The sequence below is a fragment of the Trematomus bernacchii genome, unplaced genomic scaffold (genome assembly GCF_902827165.1).
Source record: "Trematomus bernacchii unplaced genomic scaffold, fTreBer1.1, whole genome shotgun sequence".
NCBI lineage: Eukaryota > Metazoa > Chordata > Actinopteri > Perciformes > Nototheniidae > Trematomus > Trematomus bernacchii.
The window spans coordinates 15771755-15798673 of record NW_022987739.1 but is presented as its reverse complement, the minus strand read 5'-3'; the positions used below and the strand labels follow the sequence as shown (position 1 = coordinate 15798673).

Genomic DNA, 26919 nt, shown 5'->3' with positions numbered 1-26919 from the left:
AGTTGAACATTGTTCAACTTTGGATCTTGAAAATCCTGAGAATCTCCGCTCGCCTGCCCACAATGCATTTCGGCGAAAGCGAAAAAAAGTGACGTCACCCCATTCAAAGTGAATGGGCAGAAGCGTTTCAAGATTTTTTAACGCTGCCGTGGAGACGGCCCGTTATAGTGATAATATTATAAACAAGGTGAATTTAGCGATCACAACGAAAACAGCCAAGACACATATTGAGCCCAGAAATAAATGTTATTAGGGGCTGTACATATAATAAGCCTTTGTCTAAAATGGACAACATTGTAACTAAGGAGATTTAAACTATATATACAGCCAGGGGACGTTCGGGACGAATCCCGATGGGCCGGTACTGAAGTGGGCCGGGATAAGTCACTGCTCACCCCCCCTCCCCCCCGTCGACAATTTCCTCGCGGTATTTACTTGCGGCACCACCGAGGTGGGCCGCTTACTTGCGGTACCGAGGTGGGCCGGCGGTACCGAAGTGGGCCGGTCGAGAGTCCCGGGCTGATTTGTAGTCCCAGTCCGCCCCTGTATACAGCGATTCTGCACTCGGTCAATCAGCTGCTTTTCATTTTTATTCCTGCTATATTCAATGAGTGATACAAATATTTTTTACCACAAGTTCTTAATAAAACTGACACTGTTGGACTTGGTACTAGTTGACTGCAACCAGAAATAAAATGAAGTACTTTACTGTGCACTTTGTGAGTAATCCTCTGTCAGAGTCCCCTCCATAGTACATAATGCATGTTTTTTGCTATCTTTGATGAATGATAAAAATAAAATGTTACCATTAGTTCTTAATGAAATTGATACGGTTTGACTTTGTATTAGTAAGCCTACTAATAACAATACATTGAAGTACTTTTACTGTGTATTTTTTGAGAAATACTCTGTCAAAGTCCCCTCCTGTGAACAAAATCAAGCCACTTCTGCTAAGTTTGATGAGGGAATTCTTTTTTGTTGCCATTAGTTCTTCGTGAGATTGATCCTGTTGGACTCAGTACTACTGAAACTACCCCCACAAGTACTATGAAGTACTTATTGTGTACTTTTCCAGTAATCCTCTGTCAATGTCCCCTCCTGAGTACAAGAATGCATGTTTTTCTTTTAATAAGCGTTAAAAAACATTTCTTCCTGAGACTGATATTGTTGGACAGAGTATTTTAAGAGGATGGCAGACATGATATCAGCAATACTTCCAGTCAGTACTCCGGCAGCAGCATTTTCACACCTTGGAAAGTCTTTAGAGTCTGGCCTGGAATGGATAGCTGGTCACAAATATCCTTCAGCAAAGTAACACACTCTGTTACATGGTTGCCCTCTTATGATGCTGCTGTCTTTTAATATATAATTATTCCTCTGCCGCTAGTTCGTTCCTCGCAGATTCTTCAGTCTCATCAGCCTCATCCTTCCATCAGTTCCAGTTAACGCCTCCAGCCCACTTCCAGTATCTGACTCCATATGATATTGTCCTGATGCTGTAAGGGTGATGCCCCATGATCACAAAATGACCCCTCTAGAGTGCCAAGGACCTCATATTATGTCTGTCATTAATGTTACATCACCCATTAAATCACCCAAAAAATATTTTTTTCCCTCATCAAACTTAGAAGAAGTGGCTTGATTTTGTTCTCAGGAGGGGACTTTGACAGAGTATTTCTCAAAAAATACACAGTAAAAGTACTTCAATGTATTGTTAGTAGTAGGCTTACTAATACAAAGTCAAACCGTATCAATTTCATTAAGAACTAATGGTAACATTTTATTTTTGGGTCATTCCAGAATTGGAGGACATTTCATGTCCCCCATATAAAAAATCTAATAATCCATGCCCAAAAAGCTCAGACATGCACTTGTTGTGTTAAATATACTTGTCTTGAGACAAGATGCATATAAAGTTGTAGAAAAAGTGGTTTCAAAATATTATTTAAAATATCAAATAGCTCTCGAACACCCCCTAAAATTGCCCTTTTCTCTTGTCCCAGCTTCTTGGTGACCAACTTGCATGTCAACTATAACATTTAAAATAGGGTTTTTATTTACTTTTTTGGTATTATTCTATTGATATATGTGTCTTGTAATGGTAAAATCAATTTGTTAAATCATAAACACATTTTAAATAACAGTAATTTTGCACAGAAGGTGTGTCCCTCAACATGCGCGCAACCCTACCGAAACCTTTTTAGCTTGGCAGAGGAAGTGAAAAATCTGTTTGTCGCATGACACAGTGGAAAGGACATCAGCAAGCCATGTGCTACTACCATGGGTAGACCAAAACTAAGTCCTCTCTTTTATTTGTAATATATTTCCAATCTTGTCACTCTTGAAGGAGTGTGGCACTCATACAAACGCAACCCTGTTACTCAAATTATGAGACAAAAACAAATTAATTTCAAATGTATCTTTCTTTTGTTAAATATATATAAATATAAATATAATATAAAGTGTGTCCATTCCTTGACAATAGCATTACATTGTGCAGCTAGCATTAATTCCTGAGGTAAAAGCTAAAATTAGCATTGATTTTCAACCCTGTTACTTGCAACCCTGTTACTATAATTAGAGTAACAGGGTTAATTCTTCATTGGAAAATATACATTTGATGCCTTAGCTGGGCAAATCACTTTTTTTTATGGTTTATTATCTGTTTTTCCTAAATACATAACAAAAAATAATAAAATGAAAGGTTCATTTTTCAAAAATGTTGGTGTCTAAATTGTCCTCCAATTCTGGAATGACCCTTTTATCATTCATCAAAGATAGCAAAAAACATGCATTATGTACTATGGAGGGGACTCTGACAGAGGATTACTCACAAAGTACACAGTAAAGTACTTCCTTTTATTTCTGGTAGCAGTCAACTAGTACCGAGTCCAACAGTATCAGTTTTATTAAGAACTTGTGGTAAAAAATATTTGTATCACTCATTGAACACCTGTCATCAGACTGGCAAGGGCTGTTCCATGCTCTGCTCAACCTCCCGTCTTCCCAATGGACTCAGTAGCGCCCCCTGCTGCCGTGTAGCATGTGTGAGTGAGCATGTGTGACTGTGTATGAGCCAGCAACGGCGGAATATTACTGCCAAAAGTCACGTGACTCACTCACGTGACTTTTGGCAGTAATATTCCGCCGTGAGAAGAAAAAGTTTTGTACTTGTAAAAAAAAGTTTTGTAGTTGTAAAACAAAGTGTTGTAGTTGTAAAACAAATTTGTGCACTTGTAAAAAAAAGTTGTGTACTTGTAAAACCTAAGCTGAATTTGTCTCTGAAACATGATTTATTAGAAAAATGTTATGTGTTTGTTTGATAGATACGTTTTTTCTTTGCAAAACTAAATTCATTAGTTTGTAGATGGTGTTTTGTATTTGCAAACCACATTGTGTTTGTTAGTGAATCATAAGGCATTTGTAAAACCTGTTTAGTTTGTTTGTGGAGTTATGGCAGGAAATTAGCTCCATATGTGAATGTCCCCACTTCTGGGCAAAATATGTTATTGACTTGGAGGGTTTTCCTTGTACAGTGCACAATTCCATAAAGCCAGCATTGTGTGGCTATTACGGCCCGTCCACACGGCGGCGTGCGTTGAAGCTTCAACGCTTCTGCCCATTCACTTTGAATGGGCTGATGTCACACTTTGCCGAACTGCATTGTGGGAGCGTCGCTTCGCTTTGCTTGCGTTGCTCGATTTGCTTTGCTTGCGTTGCTCGCTTAAAAAGTTGAGCAATGTTCAACTTTTGAAGCTTCGACGGAAGTGTCAGCCAATCAAATCATATGCCAGTACAAGCTCTAGCCAATCAAACCGCGTGCTTGTGTGTCCGGGGCGGGAGATTCATGTGATTGGTTGTTGGCTTCAGACACGCCCGCTGGCAAGCTTCAACGCACGCCGCCGTGTGGACGCTGCGTTAGGGGAACTGTAGCTAAGGCTTTTAGCTTTTTAGCTGCCACATTCAGCAGCTTTGACGCCAAATTAGCATAAAAAAGACCACTAACATTTTTGTAAGACTATAGAAGGACACAGGCATGACAAGGACATAGGCACTGTGTCAGTCGACTGCACATTCAAACAGAATTTCAGCCAAAAATCGAAATGGAGAGAACGCAATGGGTTGGCCAGGAAGAAGCTAATTAAAAAACAGAGACTTTGTTTGGTCTAGCTTGACTAGAGGCAGATGTCTAGAAATGGTGTAGATAAAAGAAGTAGAAAATTGGATGTCACGTAGAACATTTCATAATTTGATATCCTTGCCTTGAAGTAAACACGGAGGTAATTGGTTGGGTGATGATGCATAACACAGGATCCTTGATGTACTTGTCACTGCCAACAGGGTGGCCGGCACAATGCACCTGCTTTAGCTGTGATAACCCAAACTTTAAAGCTCCCATGTCATGCTTTTCCGGTTATTACCCGTCCCCTTGTGTGTTATGAAGGTTTTTATGCATGTAAACGGTGTGCAGAGTCAAAACCCTCAAAGTACACCCTGTAGCGAGTAAAACTCTAACACAGAAAATACCTCCCCAAAACGCCTCGTTGGAGATACGTCACTGCCCATTTGAGTCTTCCATTTAGTTCCGGGTACCGCCTGATGTCATGCGGTACCCGGAACGAAATGGACCAATCCCGAAGAGCTATGGCCACACCAGCAGCGGCGTGTTCCTCCTCCAGAGGTTCGAAGAACCGGCATTTCACAGACGAAAGCTTCCAAAACATTGCCCAGTTTGAGGCCGGATATGCACAGCTTGTTTGGACCGTTTGGAGCAGGGGAAGATCTGGGTATACAACCTGTAAGTTTGCATTGTTATTTGTGTATTTATCAAACAAGACTGTTTAAATGTGTAAACTGTGTTGGACTGCTAAGCCATTGACACAGTGCTAACTGTGCTAACTAAGTTGCTAGAGTTTCCATATATCAACTCTAATATCAGCAGATGGCCTTGCATACATGTATCTCATAGCAGGAGAATGTCTGCATTCACACACAAAATACCTATTGACAGTATACTCCGGGTGATTTGCCGGTCAGTCGCGAAACGTAATTACATTATAGCTGGCGTAGCGATCTAACACACGGAGCTAGAGCTAGTTTTGGTCAGAAAAACATTTTTGTGATGCTACGTTGCTAGCGTTTAAATATATCAACTACAATGTCAGCAGTTGGCCTTACATGTTTGTCATGGCAGGAGAATGTCTGCAGTCACACACACGGAATACTCATACAGTATACTGTACTGTGATTTACCGTACATTGTGACCGTACATATACTGCATGTAGCTAACGAGGCTAGCTGTATGCTAGCGCAAAACAATGTATTCATGCAAGTTACATTGTATGACCGAACGTAGCAGAATACCCGTATACGATTGCAATTATAAACACGTTATTGCTAGCCTAATATGAACCACTAGCTTTTGTTCATAGTAGTTTTATTACACTGCATTATAGTTGCCTTTCCTCCAAGCTAACGTTCATATCGTGTTAGCTACCAAGGTAAACAAAGCTAGGTTAGCATATTAGCAGGCAAGCTGTTCATTACACAAGTACTACTAACGAATCTAAAACAACTAAGTTTCTCTAATATTTTGTGATTTGCATTTGATTTCGTCCAGCCAGATCCTGGCGGACAATCCATGACGGGGAAGGGATTCTACTACTACTGAGGGTGCTAAAAGGCACCGCACCGACTGTGCGCAGGCAAGATGCGAGGAGGAGGAATGGATGATATACCGTGTATATATGTATATTTATGTTCATTTTGTACATTTCTAAAAATAAAGTTTAATGGAAATACTTAGTAGGCCTATCCTTTCTTCCCTGAATTCATATATAGCAAACCATGATTTGATTTCTCATCAAACAGTAGTAGTTTATAACGGGTAAAAATAACTTACTCTTTGTTATGAGAGTAGCTCGTAGGCCACAACGGAAAGACAAGGAGACATACACGAGTTTACAAAACCACGGCACATTTATTGTGGTAAATGCAGAGACAGGTGGTTGAGAGGATCGCAGAGTTAGTCTTCCTGCAGCCGCTTTGGAGAGAGACTGTGTCCGGAGGTGTCCGTGATCGTGCTGATTAGCCTCTTCAGCTCCACCCCATCGTAAGACAAAGGCCCTGGGGCCGTCACACTCTTCTATAACAACAGTTAAAAATATATATGTATATAAAATATACCGCTGTACCGACGCCATGATAAGACTGATGTTACGCTGAGAGCAGCCGGGAAAAGCACTGACATGGGCGCAACCTCTCTGGTGGTTGACTAATCAGAACGAGTGGCCGAGCTGACCAATCGGAGCACACTAGGCTCACAGGGAGGGGGGGGCAAGAGCTCCAACGAGTCGTTTAGTGGAGAAAGTGAATACTGCTGAATACACATGCTTGACAGAGATGCTGTATGCGAAACCAATGTGAGTTTGGAAAATTGCACAGTATAAATCTATTTTAGTATACCTCAACAATGTAATTATGATCAGTGGAAATGGCCATGACATGGGCCCTTTAAAAAGTTGTTTTCACATGCAAAATAAATTACTTTAAATGATAGAGTCCTAGCAGCCAAGGCGAAAACTGATAAAGTCATGTTGCTGTCCAAAAAGAGATGGTAGCAGAAGGCGCTCAAATGGGAGAAAGAACAGGACATGATCTGTGAAAGCTTGGCTCAGTTTAGACAACCCTCTGTGCTAGCTCATGCACATGGCTGCTGATTTGAATGTACTGCTCTGCAATAATTAGTATTCCAAAATATCACGATTCTTCAAATGAGCAGTATTGCCTTTATGTTGATTTCAATAAATGTTGCCTGGGTTTAAAGTGAAGGTACAAGAGCAAAGGAGAATATGTGAAAAAAATCATAATGTATGTACTGAATATATATGCTTTCCCCCCAAATTATAGTGATGATCATATGGCACATCAAGAAGAACCACAAACAGGAAACTGGCAGCGGTGGATTCTGGGAGCTGGTCACCTCAGTGGGATTCCCCTGCTCTTCAAAGGGAACCATAACTGTATCCCTCTCTTCAGTAGATGGAAGAAGCCATGTTTGTTTCCTGCCTCTCTTATTTTAGCCCCTGAGCTGAGTGCATTTCTCTAACCTGTCTCTGCTTTATGCCTCTGCTCTCTTTTGCTGCTCCTCTATCTCACCACTATGGCCACAACACCATGACAACTTAATACTCTTTCACTTTTGTACGTTTCCCCCCCCACTGGACTACTGACCTGGGAAATACATGGACGGCTGTCACCCTGACAGAGTTGTGAAAGCTGCTTTTCAATAACAGCTTTGGAAGACGGTAAAAAGAAGGATGCTACCTACAGTAGGGTGGGCTTGAGGTTTTTTTTGGACCTTCACACTTGTCAAGATGAGTAGAGCTACTGAAGGGTATCAATAGAGATGCAAATGATGAAGACTTTATCGAGCCCCTTTCCATTAAAGACACAAATAGTTTATAGTTAATACCAGCTCACAGTGAGGCTATAGTAACCACATTTTAATCAAGCTGCACAGCAAGGAATTAATGGATCTATCGTTAAGCTTATGAAATGTCAGACAGTGACAAGTGTCCATCATAGCTCCATTTAGCCCCAAGTGATGTCTTCCCAATTATCTTCAGGAACCATGAGAAATGTTTTTTCAAAGATATGAAACAATGAGAGGCGATGGCAAGCACATTAGCATTTACATTTTGACTTATATAATAACAGTCTTAAACAGTCTCAAAATAAAATTCAAGACAAAACTAAAATTACTCTTTGGTTTCTAAATGAAAAGAACTGAAGCCAGAGGGCAATTAATCTAATCTTAATCTCTGTAAAATGTTCTAGGTTCAATATTGTATTCCATTGCTGTAATCCTTACAGAGACCTAAATGTAAAGGACTTTTGGGGAGTAACAATAGTTTATCTGCCCAGTACTTCTATATTTCTGCCTTCAGCGCTGGTTGCCAATATAATAATAATAATAATAATAGCTTCGATTTATATAGCGCCTTTCATGGGACCCAAGGTCGCTTTACAGAGATAAACAGGAGTAAAAACAATCAAAAACAAGAGGCAGTCAGACAAACAGTCAGACAGACAAAACAACAAATAAATTAGGGGCCGAAGGCCTTGGCAAACAGATGGGACTTGAGGGCCCTTTTGTAGGTGTCAAGCGTGGGGATGTTGCGGATCTCCGCAGGGAGAGCGTCCCAGAGGGTGGGGGCTGCCACACTGAAGGCTCTGTCCCCGAAGGTTCGCAGGTTTGTACGGACGGTGGTGAGCAGGCCAGAGTCTAAAGACCGCAGGTTCCGGGGGGTCATGGGCATGGAGGGACTTGTAGGTAAGGAGGAGGACTTTATAGGTTATGCGGGACTTGACCGGCAGCCAGTGGAGGTGGAGGAGGGTGGGAGTGATGTGCTGCCACGGCTTTGTATGTGTGAGTACCCTAGCAGCACAGTTTTGAACATACTGGAGTCTGTCCAGGGTTTTGTTGGGTACCCCAAACAGGACACCATTGCAGTAGTCCAAGCGGGAGGTGAAGAAAGCATGGACTAAGGTTTCTGCAACCGACTCCGAGAGTGACGGTCGGAGTCTGGCAATGTTCTTTAAATGGAAAAAGGCAGATTTGGTGACAGACTTGATGTGGGAGTGGAAGGAAAGGGTGGAGTCAAAGTTGACAATATATAATATAGTTGGGGAGCGCAGGTTAAAGTACAGATACCAAATCTGGACAACTCATTCAGACAACAAGACGTTTTTGGTTGTAAGAGCAGTTAACAATCTTTAGAACGACCTTTGGAGAAACGGTCCAACAACCTGCCACCCCCTTGAAAAACAAAGCATGCTCAAGGGAGAAAAATACAAGAATCAATTAAAATTCATCAAAGCTGCTCTATATGTCACACATACAATACATTGTAAAGTTTATGCTGACAATAGCCAGGCACAGCTACTGTATGTGACACACCAATCCATCCACCTTAAGAGGGTAATAGATGAATGGATCATGGATCATGCTGTTTAAGGTCTTGAGGGGCCAGAGGCGAGGACATTTTGGACAAGCGACCAGTCAATCACATGACTGACATTATTTCCCATGATCAATCAAAATGAAGTGAGCAGTCTCCAATACGTCAATTGAAAAACAGGATGCAACAGATTAGCATACCAATGCAAAACCTGCGCTGCATGTTCATTGGAAAATCACCTTAAGGGAAGTGCCCTTCAAATCCAACTATCCTTCTCTTCCTGATGCTGATGTGAGAAAACCATCTGTTACTTCTCTAACCTCCACACACTGTGAATAATGTGAAGGGGAAAAACGTAATAAAGTTTAATCTGCTTGCCTCTCCATCGAAAGCACTGAGTAACATTTAGCACTGTCAAAGGGTTTAGAGAGAAAGCAGATGGCCAGAGACATCAGTACAGATGGGCAAGATGAACTCTATGTTTGAGGCCAGTGTGTCCGAAAGAGGGGCAAAGAGAGATAGAGCAAAGGATTCAGACAGCAAGAACAGAAAAACATGCAGAAGCGATTATCTAGAAAGTGTTATAAGCAAATTATGCAATAAAAAACGTACTGACACGACTCCATGTGTTATCATGCAAAGCTTGCCAAATCCTTTCACATAGATTATTCGAGAAAAGTGGTGAAACAATAGTGAATCTCTGTCGCTTCATTTTGACACACACCAGCATTAGCTCATATTGGATCTACTCTACTATATTATTCTGACTAAAATGTATTTGAGTTTCTATGATAATAATACCCTAATAATGAAATCCTTGAACAAAAAGAAAGAGGTGTGGACTCGAATCATGTATTTGATGACTTGACTTGAGAACATGAAAAAAGACTTGCAGCTTGACTTGGACTTTACCACAGATGACGCTACATTTTTCATGGATTTAAGCCTTTTGATTGGAAAATACTTCCCCAACACCAAAGATGATTAAATATATTTAAAAAAAATATAGCCACATACTTATTTTTTTAATCAACACATGTTACCGCTATTCATTAGACACCCCAGATTTAATCTATGAACCAATCTGACAGCATCCAATCAAATGTCAGGATTACTGGTCGTCTGCTGGAAAAAATGTACCTAAAATCATTTCATACTGGTACTAATTGCATCAAGCAAAATGTGTCTGAATCTGTGAAGAGCAAATGTAAGACTTGTTGAAGCTCAAAGTTTAGGACTTGGGGCCTGATTGTAAAGACATACTTGTGCAAAACAGTTACTTGTGAGATGAAAATGAACAAGGAGAGATGGCTGAGCAAATCTACATAATCACCGTTTGTAGTGTTGTGTGAAGATGGAATAAATAGCCCGGGTGTTGTATTATGTATTTCCCCCTTGCTTCTCCTCTCCTAATTGCCGGTTTGTACTACCAGTCTTTGTTTTCTGTTATTCTCTCACTATCCACTTTGTTACCATTTCTTCTGTTGCCTATTTCATCCACATCCTACAGTATGAATACCAGAATAAACAGTTAAGCGTGCTAATACAAGAGCCTGTGTTATATACTGCGACAGTGTTCCCATACTCAAAGCTATAACCCACAGTCACCACAAAACCCTGCATAATCAGATTTTAATCTCCCTCAGAACATTATGAATACATTACAGCTGAATTCGCCCAGACCATGGATGTGGTATATGATTCTAAAATAAATAGCCTTCTTCCTCTGTTCCCATACTTCAGGCTATCGCTCAGAGACTCTACAGAGCTCTGAGCTTTTTTTCCCATCATGATAGTGCCTGAATAACTACTGTTAGTTGACCTCTGTTCCATACTGTCAGTGTCCCTCATGCACAATGTTCCCATGAGTCACACATCTGGCAACAAAGCATGGAAAACTGGAAACTATTATGTGTGTCGATGGTTGCTAAATTCCACCTTACTGCTAATAGAGCCATACAACACAGTGAAACTGCTCAACTGAGGCATACTATAAATGTATAGTTTTTGACAATTAGGACTGAACTTATTTTCATGATTCATTTGATGTATTGACTTATCATTAAATACTGAAAACTGCTCATTACATTTAGCAGAATCCTAGTTAGTCAGCAGGACTTCCTGTTGTTGCAGTTTTATGTTGTTCTATGCAACGCCAGCAATTGTTGAGCACTATTGCTCTACTTGAGCTTTGAATGTATTGATTGTGTAAATCACAGTTGTACAGCTGCCAGTGATGGCGCAAGATAATGATGACTCATGACTGTCTAGAATAAGAAAATTGCTACCCTATGTTGAGCCCTGTTGCGTGTTTGTTATGTATTTTAGACATATCATCTTTTCATGTAAGGCAAGGCGTCACTAACTCTTTACATGGACATAAACAGGCACAAAAACCATAACATGGGCTGACTATTGTTCCACTATCTGACAGAAGAAGGAGAGCGCACAGAGAGGGTGACTGTGACGGAGGACAATGTTTGTGTTTATGTGCGTTTAATAAGACAGAGATGAGGGCTACGGCCACACATGTCACATCAGGAAGCCTGATTATCCATCAAGGATTACACTTTAATCAATCTAAAGCACTAGTCCCTGTCTGTGAATGTGCTAATCCCATCAAAAGCAGGGCTCTTTCTGCTTGTCAGTAATGCTCTTCCCATTCGCCGCCATGCTTAACACTTCACAAAGCTGTATGTCAAGAGTCAAATGGGCTGTGGCTTGGAGACGTCGCGCCCCCCCCTCCCTCCCTGAGCAGCACTGCATTTAATCCACCAACAATCCATTCAATTTCAAGATGCCGCAGAGAGGATTTTCTCATTGGCGAGGCAAAGTACATTTTAATTTTGTTGACAGCTACAAGAAAAATTGCATTTACGTCTTCAGCGATTATTTGTGGCTGCCATGGTAATAAGTGTCGTACTTTTTACATTCACCTGTCATTTTAACTGAAGAACAGAACATTAATAACATTGTTAAACCATGACTTGACTCATTCATTATTTATTGAACAGTAACACTAATTGATGACAGTAATCAATTCATCATTTAAGTAATTTAATTATTAGACATGGGAAACATCTTCTAGTTCTAGCTTCTCAAATACAGACTTTTCTTCTTCCTCTCTGCTTTGTATCATTGTATACTTCATTAATATGGGATTTCGAACTGTTGTCTGGACAAAAGATCTAAAGATGTCACTTGCGACTTGATTTTTAGACTTTTTATCTGCTTTAGTCATTGTTTGTTTGTGTGTATGTGCTAACAAACACATGCAGAATGTGTTTTTATGCTCACACTAATCACTAATCTAGCAATATCCATGTGACCACCTACCCACGCACACAGACACACACACATCTTAAATGCACTGTCATGGTATCTTGGTAACTGACTTATCCTGGTCATTTTAGGCCCTATGCCACACACACACACACAGAACACTGTTTCCAAATTATGAAACTCAAAAGCACAATAATCCTTTTATTTAATCAGAAATACATCAGGAAGTGGAACATGTGAATGTCGGAACGGAAGAAAAACACAGTATTGAACCAACATAAACTACACTACTAGTGTGCCTGTGTGTATCTGTGTCTTTGATGAAACCCCCCACCCTTTTATCTCTCCTCTTAGCCTCACTTTCACACATCCCAGATGAATGGATGGATAGAAAGAGGGAGGGGGTGGATAGGGAAAAAGAGGGAGAGATTTGAAAGGGAAAGAGAAGTCACTAAGGGACATGCACGTAACAAGGAATACACAGCTTACGAGCATTCAGGATAAAAATAACCTAAGAGCAAGGAAAATATTTTTTTTCCGAGCAGACCTCTTTCCATCCATTTGTGCATGCATGCATGTGTGTGTGTCGAACATGTGCATGGTGTTGAAGCTCAGACAGAGGACGAGGGAGAGAATCATGTTTGCAGCTTGGGTAAAGGAGAGGGAATAAACACACATACTGTACATATACTGACACCATAAATCTACTGGTACATCAAAGACACAGAGGTTGTCAAGATAGCCTTCGCTTCGCACAGTAAACAAACAGATGGCCACATACGATGATGTGCCAGATAAGAGTGCAGAAGAGCAAGAAGCTGAGATAAAGAGATGACAGGACTGGACCAAACAGAAATACTAAACACAACCCATCTGCTTAATCCTGTTGACTAAAATTAGGTTTCAGGTTAGTTATTTCATTCCATTTCAAACCACAGTTGGCATGTCTCACTGAAATGGTTCAGGACAAATCTGGGGCTCTGGGATGTGGCCAAATTGCCGCATTGCATAGAGAGCTGTGAAGCGGCTTAGTCAGCTGTAGACAATGCACAGTGGTGGCATCATGACACAGAAAAACAAAGCGTCAGTGGGTCACTTTTGGTTTGTATTTGTACCACAATGCAGGCTGACTTTAGCTCTTGGGAGAAAGCATTACCACACAGCAGGAACAAAGTGTGATGTACTCACGCCTCATAGCATTAAAAGCCGTTTTCTTTCCTTTTTTCGTTTTTTTTTCTGTTGACAGGTGCAATTCTGTAGCATTTAGATAGGGACTTTTAACCATTTTCATTCTGCAATTTCAATATCTTGATGTAAATTAATATGTATTTATAGTTCTTTCAATAAGCATACATACGTAACAGTCTGATTCTGATAGTACATCTGTACCCTTACCATGACAATCTGAAACATTCATTACTCTTAATATAATACACAATGACAGCCGACCAAGTATTCTTATTTGAAAAGGAAAGCCTTCTGTCACTGCACAATTTGCGGTACAACCAAATTCTGGCGGTGTGGAAACTCATTTGCTCCGAGGCTCGGCCGCAGACGAGAGTTTCATTAAGACCCTAATGTTGCTAAGGAAATATGACTGCGGTGCAATGAAATCTCCCCAGAAGAGTGAGTGTACTCGTGCTACAGAAACCCTCATTTAAGATGCCAATTATATCCAGGGTGCAGATTGTGCTCTCTCACTCACTCCCCTTCCACCCATCACGGCTGCCTCCTCTCACCGTTTTCTCCTCTTGCTTTTTTCTTTTCCATCTTATCCTCGATCTTTTTCTCTCTCTCCTTCCCTTCCTCCATCTCTCTGCATCTGATTTGCTGGATAGGAATAGAGCCTCAGTGTTTCAGGAACCCACTGCTGACTGATAGAAATATCTGATTTGGAGGGGAGACATGCAGGCAGAAGGATAGATAGCGGGGAAAACATGGCCTCTGGAATGTTCTGCTGACATTTTCTCTCTTCTTCTCAAACTCATTCATTCCTTTAATGTTTCTCTACCAGGCCTCGCTATAGCTGACAGTGGAGACATGAGCTGAAAGAAGGTTTCTGTCTCCATTTTTCCCAACCTCCCTTCCTCCACTAGTCCTACTCAATGCTTTTTTTTCAATTTGTTGCAAACTTCCCTTACTTCTCACCCTAACTCACACCTTTCTTGCCTACATTCATTCATTTCCTCCTCCTTAGAATCAAGCACAAGATCCCCCCTCTGTTACTTTATTCTCATTATGTCCATTCCTCAGATGCTGCAAAGAGTACTCCACAGGATCCTATCTGTCCAGCAAAGAGCATCTAGCGGCAAGATGAAAGGCACGCAGCACTGACTCAAAATTAGGGGCTATCTGTTATCTGATTGGCTGACATGGAGAGCTGTCTGTGGATTTTAGTTACCGGGGAGAACAGGGAGATAATGGCACTGTGTCAGCAACTTCTCGAGCTGCAGGGGCCAGAAGAAGATAGAAGAAGAAAGGCTGGCCGGTCACATAGAAGTATGTCTTGTCACAGTATTTGTATAATTGAATTTGAGCCTTTATTCTTCATAACTTCACTCTAGGATTTATATTGTAAACGGTATATACAGGAGCTGTAAACATCACTGACAACATACTTTATGGAAACCCATACATAAACTATCTATGCGAAAATCTTCAAAAATGAACTTCTTCCCCATGAGTCATTATTGTTGCAATTATACTGCCACTGTCTAAAAACAACTTAGTGACTCATAAACAGAGGAAATCATCTAATGGACTTTAAACAAACACTGTTCGGAGGGTCTGCGCAAAAAGTGTCGTTGGAGCTACATTATGAAAGTGTCACAGGGAAGCGATGTCGTCCCAACTTTACTAGTGCATTAATACAATTTCCTAGTGGGAAAATAAATATTGAATAGAAAAATTCAAATGAGCCAGAGCGCATTAACTCAAATAGTTTAGTAGTTATGTCACATAGTCACAATACTCACACAGTTTATTCACCGTAATAGTGATCTATTCATTTCCTTCATTTGTTATCAATATTGTTAAAAATGTTAAAAGAAATATATCTAAAACTAGTTTTGCAACATCAATATTATACTTCAGAAGCTATATTTCAGAATGACAGATGGCTTTAGACAGCGGGCCCTGATGGACAGTGAGAAGATGGAGGACTGCCTGATGATACAATCTTGCTGATTGGAGTCATTCATGGTGGGTGTGCCAGTTCAAGTGCTGCAATCTAGTCTGATTGTGTCACATTAACACCTGTGCCTTCCCTCTCTCCCTCCTCTTATGCCTCTGACTCTGGAGTATCTGTGAATAATAATCCTGCACAGGATGCAGCTCAGGCCATGGATATGCAAATACATCTGGAGGGGGACAGCTTTGTCAACCCACTTCAACATAATCATTCCTGAAATGCACACCTCGACGGATCAACTCGTGAATTAGAACACAGTCATAGATTTTGCTTTTCATCTTTTGCCAGATTGTCTAATGTTGCAACAGTGGCAGGTCTCTACTGATTTCAAGCAATTTCTGTTTCTATATCTGCCACTTACCTGTTGCCTTCCAGCTGTGTGTGTTCTGCCTGCCAAGTCTGCTGTGTTTGTTTGCCTGATCCTGACTGCCTGTCACCAAGTGTTACCATAAAATGCCTTTTTACTAACACTCGGATATATTGCCTGCTGCCATAAGAACCCAGTTGTGAACCAATGCCCTTTTATATGAAAACACCCAAAACAATGTATTAGTCCATTTATATAAGAGAGACATTTATGCCAACAACTGTAGTTAAAAACAGTTATTTGACACAGCTGGTAAATGTAAATATCTTTCCAATTTGTGCTTGATTAACGTATGTTTCGTTATCACAGAATGACATGACATAACAAAATTAAATGTGTTGGCTCCAACATGTATTTCCTGAAAATTAAATCAGTACACACTGGGAACTCTGTGGATATGTGTATCTACATTTGATAAATGCAGAAGTGCACTGGTTGGGAAATTAGTGTTTTAGCAGCTGCAACAAGAAGCTGTGAGACACTGAAATACACACACAGGCCGTTTCTCAATGTCGAGTAAACCTGCTGCAGAGCCACTATTTCAAGTATACTACGTCATCGAGTGGCGCCGAAGGACTGTTTAAATGCCCAGCATTCGGCGCCACTCGATGACGTAGTATACTTGAAATAGTGGCTCTGCAGCAGGTTTACTCGACATTGAGAAACGGCCACACACTCACAGGTGAAGGAGCAGACAAGGTTCAGGGCTCATTAAATCCCGGTCAGGCAGCAGCTCCACTGAGGCCAAACACCCTGCAACTCACCCGAACAAGGTTCCTGAGGCAAACACACACACGCACCTCTGGAAGCTCACAACCTGGCAACTTACAAGCAGCTGTATGTGCATGTCTGTGTGTGTGTATGTTCCCCCACACTGCTGCAGTGTGCTTTCACTCTCTCACACCGCAGGCACACAGACAGTCATAAGCAGCGGCAAGGCATTCATCTGTTGATCTACATTCCTGAGTTTCATGCAACCCATTAGTGCAAGCCATCTCACCAAAGTTAGTTTGAAAGATGGGAAGAACATCAAACAAGCCTTGCATACTCACATGAAAACGAGCACACTTCCCAAAACTAAGAAAATCTTGTCTCTCTTCTCTACTTGCGTTCAGTCATCTTGTCACCTTTTTCTCCCCTTTCATCTTTGTTTCATCTCTGCCTCTCTTCATGCTTTTCTTTACTCCCATCATCTTAAATGTGTGTGCTTTAGCCTCTGATAAAGCAATACCTCTCTTAAAAACAACAGTGTACATGTGCGTGTGTACAATTGTTCTTTAGCTTGCAGATCGGAGACATGCTTTCTCTATCTGACCATTCTTTTTCTTCTAGAAAATTCTGTGTTCAGCGTGTTTTCATCAACACATTCACACTGCTGAGAAAAAATGTGCCCTGCCTTCCTCCTTTAGGATGTCATCCTTACAATTTTCATGCAATATCAATTGCTGGTCAGTTATTCGCCATAAGTTGACATTGACATACAACTGAAATAAGTTACACTTTTATATAACTTAGTGCTGCATCCAAAAAAGATTTACATTTGCAATTGATCTGCCTTACAATCAATACTTTGTCCAACTGTCTGAAACCCTAACAATATTTAGTTTTAAATTACGTAAAACAGAGAAAAGCACCAAATCTTCAACAATAAAATCTTCAACTTTCCACTGTTGTACAGCAGCCAGCAAGACAATGGATTCCTCTATACTATCACATATGTGTGGTTTACCTCCTACTCTCCTTCCCACTCATGCTGTCAGGAAGAGCAGATTGAGACAATGCAGGTATAAAGTAACAGTCATTGAGTGTATGTTTGCATTTCTGGTAACAATCACACATGAAACAGATCTATAATGTGGATGCAGAGTATGTACAGTGCTGATAATTGAAGTCTTGGGAAAAACAGGAATGTTTTTAAACTCCAACAGTAAGACAGCATGGGAAAAAAATATTTACAAAAAGTGTGCATAAATACATGGTGGTGCAATAAAAGTGCATTACACATTTCCATGATGTAGGTATATGTCAAGTGTGAATTAAGAACTGAACTCAAGTCTGCAAAGGTAACAACATTCCCTCAAAAATCCCAAGAAGAAGAACACCACACTGTATCCACACTCTATATATGTATACACACAAATATACACTCAAAGAATCACACACACAACCTTGCCCCACCATCACACATATTACTACTTGACAAGGTGTCCGTAAATACAGAGCCAGCAACACATTGACACGGAGGCTTCTTTTTACCCCCACATATGCATACGCACACTCAATAAGTATTTGACTTTTCGCAGGGAGTGGTCACTTCCAACAACACTTAGACAGGAAGTTCTATCCTCCTGCAGCCAGCCAATTAAAACACAGCGTTTGGTGGTGGAGGTTCCATTAGGAAGTCCCAGCTCCCCTGTGCACTCTCAGCTCCTCACATGACAGCCTCTGTTTTTTCCTGCCTGTCAATGCCAGGAACCCATTACGGAGCAGTGGTGGGGTTATAACGCAGTGGAACAATGTAAGGATGGACCTGGCCATTGTTCCTGACCGTTGTTAGTTGAGAGATGTCCGGTTGTGAGACTTTATTTCTGGCTGAGGTGAAGAGGAGGAACTTGTTTTAAACTCTACCTGAAGACATGGTTGTTACCTCAATGTAAACTGCATCTGACCCTTATTCTTTAAGGTTCATACCAGGGTTAAGTAATGTTATCATCTTTTGGTAGGGCAGTCTTTGATGTTAAGAGTTATTTTTTTTGTGCTATCAAATAAACGCTGGTATCCAAGCTTTTGCTACCACCAGATACTTTTTTAACTATTTGAATCATACTATGAGTTGGAAGTAGGGATGCCAGCGATTATTCGAATATTCGTTACAGTCTCCATAATCGAAGATTATTTTTAAAATTCAATTTTATTTATATATTTTTTTATTCATATTTATGTTTTTCTTTTTTTTCCTGGTTTGGTTTCAACCAAAATATAGACTAATGCTAATAATAGTAATAGTATTAATAATTGTAAATGACCATTGATCACACCACCAGTTTGTTTTACTGTAAACTTGGAGGAAGCCAGCAGCGCAGAGTGCAGGGGGGGGGGGGGCTGTCCGATTTTCGATTTTGATCATGGTCAGTTTCTGGCATCCCTAGTTGGAAGTCGAAATAAAGCTGTATTATACACACTAATTGGTAAAAGTTAATCACAGAAACATGAAAAACTACTAAAACAGTATTCTGTAGTTGTTCACTTCCACACCAGAAGCTACAGCACAAGGGAAAGCCTTATTGTTCCTCTGATCTCCATTGTGCCCCTTTCTATGAACTGCAGCCCACCTCGATGACCCTTGTCCAGCTAAACTCACCCACTCACACATCATCCATGGAAACTCTACACACAAAAACACACGCACTATTGTTGATCTCAGAAACAATGCACACTGCATAGCATAACCCACTCCAAAAGATCAGAAGTGCCGATTTTTAACGTAGGAGTAAAATAGGTAAACATTAAAAGCATTGTCATCCAAAAGGCTAACTTGAGAGATGGATGTTTCCTCCACTATCACTCACAAGAAAATAGGAGATGCTCTTTTGAAGAACCCATAGAATAAATGAAGTCTTTGCATTTCTTCCTCATCAATGTTCAACACAACAAAAGGGACACTATAAAAGCAGTTGCAATAAAACTGAAATAAAAAGTGTTTTATTCACTGGTAGCCCATCTGCTGTGCTCCACTATGGCCTTTGAAGAGATGCATCTGGTTGGTTATATATTCTGCATAAAGCTTTATCATCTAGTGGTTGACGTCGTGATGGGGATCAATAGGAATAACACAACTAAGCCTGTGTGATGAAAAGAATCATGCATCATCAAGGACATGACTCATTAACGTTTGAAATACTACAAAAGGTGTATGTGATGAAAGCTCTTTGACAGATCAGCAAGATTGTTTTTTTACAACTTGTGCTGTCACTTAAAAGGCTCATTTAAGAGAATTTAGTACCATTTTCTGTACTTTTGTTTTGCTCTTTTTTGGCAACTAAATGAAATGATCAATCTCAACCTTCACAGTAGACCGGCTATACACTTTGGACAGATAATGCTGAGTATTCGTCAGTCATTTGTTAATTTAAAGGTCCCATGTCATGGCCATTTCTACTGATCATAATTCCATTGTTGAGGTATACTAAAATAGATTTATATTGTGCAATTTTCCAAACTCACCATGGTTTCTCATACAGCATCTCTGTATAGTATGTGTATTCACTCTCTGTCCTAAACGGCTTGTTGGAGCTCCTGCCCCCCCTCCTTGTGAGCCCAGTGGCCGTCTGCGAGACAGCGAGACACAGCAAAACCCAGCCCCAAACCAGCCCGAGCACACACACATACCTGCAGCCTGGCTGGGAGTTTGTGTGTGTGCTCACACACAAACTCCCAGCCTCGCTGCGTCCCGCCGTCTCAGGCGGAGAAATCGGCAGAGCTGTAGCTGAGAAAAGATTGAGTGTGTGTGTGTGAGGAAGTCCGCGGATTGGTCCATTTGGACCAATCCACAGACTTAACGTAACGGCTCCGGCCGCTCCGCGGACGTAACGTTACGTTACGTTACGTCACTATACCCAAACACGTCACTGTACCCAGGAAGAAAAAGAGAAATCTCCAACGAGGCGTTCTGGGGCAGCATAGACAGGTCTTTTCTGTGTTAGAGTTTTACTCGCTACAGTACTTTGAGGGTTTGTGACTCTGCAGACCGTTTACATGCATAAAAAGCTACATAACACACAAGGGCTGAACGATTAATCGATTTTAAATCGAAATCGCGATTTGAAATGATGTAATTATCAAATCCCAAAGCCTGCGATTCTTTTTGGTTTTTAAAGTTTAAAAAAAAAAAATGTGTGTCAGTCATCCACACCAATCAGAAGTGCTGTGCTCCACATGTAGCAGTCATTGTTAACCAATCAGAAGTGGCCCATGATAGTAGGGGATAGACAGATTGATGCAATCACCTGCCAAGTATTTTTGAAATACTTTTCCAAATGGCTTCCAATGGAGCTTTCCTAGATGGTTTGGTGAAACAAACCATCTGAGTCAGGTTAGTAATGCTCCATCACATGTTTTACATCTATTACAGGGTGAATCTTAAACTGAAGCTTGACTTTAAAGCAACCCAACGGAAGTTTCATGTAAGTTTAGTTCTTTCACTCGTAGCTCGGGCTGCGGGGGTGCTAGAGAGGGGAGCATGTTGATACGACCTTCCTAGCCGGAGATATGGCCGCATTTTACAATAAACATCCGTTGGGTCGCTTAAAAACAAATATCGCAAATCGAATCGCAATCGCAATATCTGTCCGAAAAATCGCAATTAGATTATTTCCCCAAATCGTGCAGCCCTAACACAAGGGGACAGGTAATAACCAGAAAAGCATGACAAGGGACCTTTAAATTACACTGAACTTAATGACTTAAAAAGGTTTGCCAAGAAAATCAAAACAATAGAGCAGTGAGCACAGAGTCTGTAGTAGGTCTGTGCCATGCTCAGATCTTAGCCAGCTGACATTCCTATAAACAGAATATGTGCTTTCAGGGCAAAGACAGAAATGTGCCTACACTGGCAGTGACTTCAATGCTGGCTGTGTTACAGAGAATTGGTTGGATCAACCTCAGTCTGAACAAGAGCATGGTGCTCCAAATGTAACACAGCATTAAACACGCTTCTTACAGGAACCACAGTGGAGACTCCTATACTGATTATATCCGGGTCTAGTGTGTCCGGTTATTATACCCATCTTAACTTTATTTGTATCTTTTCTGTGGCAGATGACTCTAACCTAACCTAGATAACCATGACCCTAACCCCCCTAGATTCCACTGGGTCCATATACGCCGCGTTACGGCCACGTTACGGCCGCGTTACGGCCGCGTTACGGCCGCGTTACGGCTGCACCGCGGCGTTCACAGTGATCACAGCCACTCTAGTTAATGGGTGCTATTCCACCAGACACGCCACGTTACGGCTAGAAGCGTCCCAGTAGCGTCTCTGCGCTGGGCTCCGCTAAAAATAGGCGGCTGGTCTATTTTCGACGCGACACGAGGGGTTGCATAGCGCCGGGCAGGAAGTGGAACGCTCAGAGCATCCAGTCAATCCCCAAAAAAACCACATTTTGCAGACCCTATCCCTCCATAGTCTTTCAAGTCGGAGAATAAATGCCAGCGTTCTCCTCCGGTTTACAGGCACTGTGCAAATTATATATAGAATAATTATGATGATGAATGCATTTTTTTACCACTAAAATACAGCAACACATCTTTGATTCATGTCGTTTATAACTGGACTATTACAATTATTATTAACTTTGTCTGTACAAAGTAGCCTGACCAGGAAATATGCCCAAATCAACAAAAACTGCGAGCCGGCACGCAAGACGCTCCGCTTCTGAAACGCGCCCGGTTGGGTATGACGCTGGAGGAGGTCGGACCAAAACCGTGGTGCAGCCGTAACGCGGCGCAGACGGACCCGGTGGAATCCCGGGGTTAACCCTAACCCCTAACCCAGGGGTCGGCTCTCGCTCTTTAAGCCCTCTACTCTGGCTCCCTTGAGCTTAGACAAAAATAAGAAGGAAATCAAATACAAATATTTGTAGGACTATTTATATTTTGTTGCACGGTTGAAAATGTTTCGTATCTTGTATTTTGAGGTGATACTGTGACACATAAATAAAAAACAAAACGGTTTTAATTAGGTCAACTAAAATATGCGTCATATCCTGCTACGGTCCCGCGCCAGCGCCTTTACTTACAGGTGAATAACCTGACCCCCGGCTCGACGAGCGAACTATGGATAAATCAAAGAAAAGAAAAGTATCGGAGGAACACAGAGGATTTAATTCTGCGTGGACAGAGTTATATGCTTTCAAGCAAACTATGCTGGCTTACCGGTATGTTTGATATGTGGAGAGAAGTTGTCAAAGGTGCTGCAGCCTTTACGTATTGGAGGAAAAACACGGAAGAGGAAGACAGCTGACGATCTTCAGTCATAATTCAATCAGTTAACTCTTTTTAGGGTGCAGCTATATGTTTTATTTATTTCAAAGTGGGTCAATTTTAATTATATTTGTTTTCCTTCAAATGTGCAGAGGACTGCCCAAGTGCTGTGTTTAATTTATTTTAAAGTAGGCCTGTGTATTTTAATTCTCCTTATAAGAGTTCTTTGTTTATTATTAGAGGTAAACAGTTTTCTATAATGTAATAAATAATAAATGCAAAAAAACTGTAGTTTTTGTCTATGATGTAACAATAAATACAACTTTATAAGCTATCAAGCTATCAAATATGTTTTGCAGCTCCAGACAAAAAAGATTGTTGGAAAAGGGGGCAAAATGGCTCTTTTGGTCAAAAAGGTTGCAGACCCCTGCCCTAACCCAAAGGCGCGAGTGCTGTATATCTACAAACTCTTTATTTTGTGAAAGGTAAGTTTAGTTTAACACTTTCATTGAATACATACATTACTCATTTTAAACTTTATTTCAGACATATGAACCATTTGAAGAAAGTTTAAAGAAAAAGCTATACGATTAATTGCATTTAAACTAGATGGAAATACATTTGTTCTGACTGAAGTTGGATAATCCAATAATTCAGACTACATTGAGAATGTCTCCTGTCAGTTCTCCCCTACATTTTAAACCACCTGAGGCCCACAGTGCCACTTCATCTGAACTTCTGCAAAGTCCCACAGTTCCCTGAAGTGGTGCACTGGTGTAGGTTGTGGGAAGCTGTAGTGCGCAGAGCAGATGTGCTGCTGGCACCGAGCAGACACACACCTCCAGCACGGTGTGAACTCTCCCTTCTGCTGACAGTGATAGGAAGGAGCACACCTCTAGCTTTGGGATACCAACATGGTGAGAGAGAGAGCTGTGAAAGCATGGCACAGCTGAGGCATAGAGTGTCAACACAGAATGAGATTAGCAGTGCAATCCCTAGGCGTTCGCTCAGCTGGTGTGTGTCTGTGAGCCTGCTGACTCCTGGCTCTCATGTATCTGTGTGTTCCCAATAAGGGGCTTTTGGCTTCTTTGACTGACACTCACTGAGAGTTTAGGGAGTCCCTCTCCCTCCCACAGCACAGCAAAGAAGCCCTAAGCTCCTAAACCCAGGCTCTGCAACTTGTTCCATGACAGAACATCTTTTTTAGAATTACTGTGAAGATAAACTTTAAAAAAAAAACAACCTTGTGTTGTTCCATGGCTAGATTAAAGTACACTTGCATGTAGGACTTTCCGAAAGCTCACACCATAACAGTTTTTTCTATTCAAGAGGCGCATTCACACCGCAGTACTTTTCCCACAAAGGTTCATGAGATCGCGTTCACACCGGAATAAGTCCCTGGGGAAGGATTAGGCAAATGAAGCCACTGACGTCACTTCTTTTTCTTCTGCTTTGGGCAGCCGGAAGTCCCCGGAGTTGGGGACTGGCTTCAGTAGAAGCTGCTGGGACTCCCAGCAGCTTCTACTGAAGCCTTCCGAGTAAATCACCAGAACGCCGACACCTCCTCATCTCCACCGCTCCCAAGTTTTCTTTTGTGTTGCCATAAGTTAGTCTCTCTGCGTTTCTGCGCTGGGCTAATGCTAATGCTAATAATGCTAATGCGAGGATAATAAAATGGCGGCTTCACAAAACTTTTTGGGAGTTTTACGGGGCGTGGTTTGCAATCCGCCCAGCCAATCAGACATAGGAACCTTTTTCTCCCACCAAAGTACCTGCTCTCTAGCAGGGACGGAAAAGGAGGTAAAAAAGGTTCTGATGAACTCATTTTAGTTCCGGCTCTTTTTGGTGTGAATGCGACATTTCGGAACTATATCGGAACTAAAGTGGGAAAAGTACTGCGGTGTGAACGCGGCTAAGATGTGTTTTGTCTTAGCAGTGGGTTTTTTGGTTCATTAAGGCCACGTTTACACAGAGACGAAAACGCACCTTAGTCGATATCAAAAAAGTCTTCCGTCCACACGGAATCGGCTCATGAAACGTGTCCGTCCACACGAGACCGCTCGACCCGCTGGAGACGCTGTATAGTACATATGCCGGGCCTGTAAGTGGCGCTGTACTTCCGCCACAAAATACACCAAAAGCAGCTAAGAAGACCCCCGAGCATGGTTGCCATGGTTGCCTGGTTGCCCTTCTGTTTATTCTCCGCGGTGGATTTAGCAACATGTAGTTCATGTAGTTCTCCATGTCCACTTGTTGCTGATGGTTGTGGTAGAGGAGCTGTAGATTTTGCACTAACATCTGTAGCATGGTCAGTAGTGTCTGGAGCATGAAAGCAACCCTGTGATCCGCCATTGTTGTCAAAACACATCAGCAATGACGCGGGTGACGCGGGGGTGAGCAGCAGAAGTGGGGAGAGGCGGGGCTATGGCGTCATCGTTATCAGGAAATGATCGTATAGGACGTACACACGGAGCCGTTTGGCCCCCCAGAGCGTTTCGTCCGCAGATCTACCCACCTTGGGAGCCGTTATCGTTTTAGGGCTCCGTTTCCACGGTTCCGTTTCCACGGTTCCGTTTCCACGGTTCCGTTACGGCCTCGTGTGGACGAACCGTCCATACGATAGAGAACTGTAGCAGATACAACCCGTGGCCTAATAATACTCATAGTAATTAACTAAGCACACACATTTGTGCCCCAACACATTCCCGCTGTGTGGGCCAACAGAGGTATTTACAGGTTCAGATGGCTTTAGGAGAAGTCAGTGCAAGTGAAAGTCTGGAGAAAACGAACCACATGGGAGCACCAGGCACTCGGCCAGTCAAGACAGAGCACAGCCTGGCATCGACTAGCACCGGCCAACTTCACACACGCTCACACACACACACCATGCACATTACTGCCCATCTTGCTTTCTGAGAAAACAACCTGCAGCATACTGCGCCAGACACATCACTACAAAGTGAAGGAAACGTGTCGTGTGCCATGTGGTTTGTGTTGTTGCTGACAACTAACTTTAGATTACTAATTAGAATAATTACCATCATGACAATCACACAACCACAGCAGTGTGTGTGTATTCATGCTGGGTAGTGATGGCGTAGCATGTGAACAGAGTGTTCTGTGCTTTACTCTGTATCAGAGCAGCCATCCCAAGATGCTCACTGGAGTGGCTACATATTCTGGGTGGGCCCAGTGTGTGTGTGTGTGTGTGTGTGTGTGTGTGTGTGTGTGTGTGTGTGTGTGTGTGTGTGTGTGTGTGTGTGTGTGTGTGTGTGTGTGTGTGTGTGTGTGTGTGTGTGTGTGTGTGTGTGTATGTCTGTTTCTGTGCTTCAATTCACTTTACATCAGATTAAGCTGCTAAGCCTTTACTATACAGTTCTACCCAAGGCTTGGTCCCTAATAGACTGGTTTCCACTGCTGGACCAAACTGAACTACTTCCTGACAATTAGTTTAAACCAGATAATCATTGTTTTCCTTCTGTAGGTGATTAAACAATGATGCTTTGAGTCTTCAGTGCAACCCGGGTAAGAATCCAAAAAAAAAAAAGCCAAAAAAAGATCTCCAAAATCAGGGGTTCACTTTAGTTTTAAATGTCAGCCTAAGGGGGAGATAAATGTCATCGACAATTGTTATGGAGATAGGATGACCCACTGTTTAGAAAATGTGTGTTTAGAGAATTCTATGAGATATGGGATTTTTTTTAAAAGCTGTCCATAACCTTGAATATTCATGCTGTATGTGCTAAAAATTAGTCTGCCTGTTGACATTTCACAGATACATGCTTTCATCAGACAATGCTTATTTGCAAATTGCATATCATGGCAAGGTTACAGTGAATGCATATAGCAGCCACCAGCATGAGAGCTGGTATGAGTCACCTCTCTGCACCTCCAAGAAAATCACACTGACACACAAACACATATTCAAAAATAAACACACAAACAGTGGGAGACTGTACGCTAATGCGAGTCCGCCAGATCTTTAAGGGCAGTGAGTGTGTGTGTTTTTGTGTTTGTAAGAATTACAATGTGGCCTTTAACCTGAGCAGGGATGGAGAGTTCTTAATGTCAGTGAATGCAGCATAAAACACACACTCATACACAATGTGAAACCCTGTAAACATGCCCCATGTAA

General features: G+C 41.7%; 1 protein-coding gene across 2 annotated transcripts in view; it reads right to left on the bottom strand.

The window, feature by feature from the left end:
• Positions 1-26919, bottom strand: part of kank4 (KN motif and ankyrin repeat domains 4) — a 78731-nt gene that overhangs the window by 48164 nt on the left and 3648 nt on the right. The gene's annotated exons all lie outside the window — the stretch shown is intronic.